The following is a 1,843-nucleotide window of genomic DNA, read 5'->3' on the forward strand; positions in this document are numbered from 1 at the left end:
AAAAAAAAAAGTAGAAGTGAGTAGGGAAGCAAAGGGATGATCCACATAAATGTGTGCCTATCTTAGCTTCAATATAGAACAGTGTCTTCACTCACTGTTGTATGAGATTAAAGACTCTACTAAAGTCATTCCTAACAACCAGTACTTTTAATTTTTTTAAAGCAAAGATTACAATTCATTATGGTATTTTTCTTTTTCTTTTCTTTTTTATATTGAATATAGATTCATCTTTCATACAATACATCCCAACCACAGTTCCCCTCTCTCCATCCCTCCTAGCTCCCCCCACTTCCCCCTCCCCCTTTTCCAGGTCCCCTCTATTTCCTCTTCAGAAAAGTGCAGGCCTCCAAAAGCAGAACAACCCAACAGGACAAACGAGAGAATAAGACAAGGAAAAAGCCCTCGTATCAAGGCTGCACAAGGCAACCCAATAGAAGGCAAAGAGTCCCAAGAGCAGGCAACAGAGTCAGAGACACAGACACTCCCACCACTAGAGTCCACACCAACTCCAAGCTAACAGCCTAAACACTGCTTTGCTGTTTCCCTCCCCGCTGCCCATTTTTCTCTCTCTTTGGAAAAGAGATGAGACTGTATCAAAGAAAGGCTATGAACCAAAGTCTCTGCCTTTACAGTTTGTATGCCAGATTCCATACTCCATATTCCTAAGAAGCATTCACTCTTAGTACCTCCTCTACACTTCCTGTCCTGGGTCCTCTTGTTTCCCCTTCCTTTCTCTGCCACTTGTTACCTTCATGGTCTCCAATCTAGGTCATAGTTTATTCCTACTACCATTCATCCTAACATTAACACTTGCAATCTGGCCGGGCGGTGGTGGCTCACGCCTTTAATCCTAGCACTTGGGAGGCAAAGGCAGGCGGATTTCTGAGTTCAACGCCAGCCTGGTCTACAGAGTGAGTTCCAGGACAGCCAGGGCTACACAGAGAAACCCTGTCTCAAAAAAACAAAATCAAAACAAAACAAAACAAATCTGTGTATGAGGAAAAACAGGCAAATACTTTTTCTTTTAGACTCTGGACGACCTCACTTAGTGTATATACTTTCTAGATCCATTCTTTTTCCTGCCAAATTAATAATTTCATTCCTTTTTCTTTTTTTCTTAGGTATTTTCTTTATTTACATGTCATATAATATCTCCTTAATAATTTCATTCTTTACAACTCAGTAAAAGCCTATTGTTTACCACACATTTTCATTGCCCATCAGTGGGCACCCAGTCTGTCCCATTCCCTTGCTATGTAAATGATGCTGAAAGGAATGTGAGAGGACAAGCGTCTGGGTGGCACCAGCGCTTTGAAATCCCTGCTCAAGTCTGTACGCATATCTACTAAAACCACTTTTAGGTTATTATAAGTTTGCCTGCTTAATCTCAGCAACACTTAAGTTTTTAGTGCTTGATAAAATTATCTTTTCTAGAACCAAGTTTTGCTAAGAACCAAGTAAATGTGTGCTGACCTAAAGGTTTTAGCAATGTGATAAAATAAAAAGGACTCTGGCAAAGACATTATAATTTATACATCTGATTGAATGGTTATAAATTCTACATGTCAAAATGAGAAAATAAGTGGTTTACAGTACAAGTTCCTAAAGGGTATTCTGATGTAATATTACTATTATAGTCACCCTTTCATGACAGCCATACATGACAGTTTTCATTCTACTGTATCCTTTTACATGTGAATTATGCAATGAAGCATTAACACATTATAGAAAATAAGTATTTTTTCAAAACTAGTAAGAAATAATATCTTTTGTCGTACAGACCCTATGAGAACACAAATGCCAGCCCAGACTACTATACCCAGCAAAACTCTCAATCACCATA

The 1,843-nt window shown here is 38.8% G+C and overlaps 1 protein-coding gene across 16 annotated transcripts in view; it reads right to left on the minus strand.

The window, feature by feature from the left end:
• The window catches only part of Mycbp2 (MYC binding protein 2), a 234,193-nt gene that overhangs the window by 78,630 nt on the left and 153,720 nt on the right, over window positions 1–1,843 (minus strand). The gene's annotated exons all lie outside the window — the stretch shown is intronic.

This window comes from Mastomys coucha, unplaced genomic scaffold (genome assembly GCF_008632895.1).
Source record: "Mastomys coucha isolate ucsf_1 unplaced genomic scaffold, UCSF_Mcou_1 pScaffold9, whole genome shotgun sequence".
Classification (NCBI taxonomy): domain Eukaryota; kingdom Metazoa; phylum Chordata; class Mammalia; order Rodentia; family Muridae; genus Mastomys; species Mastomys coucha.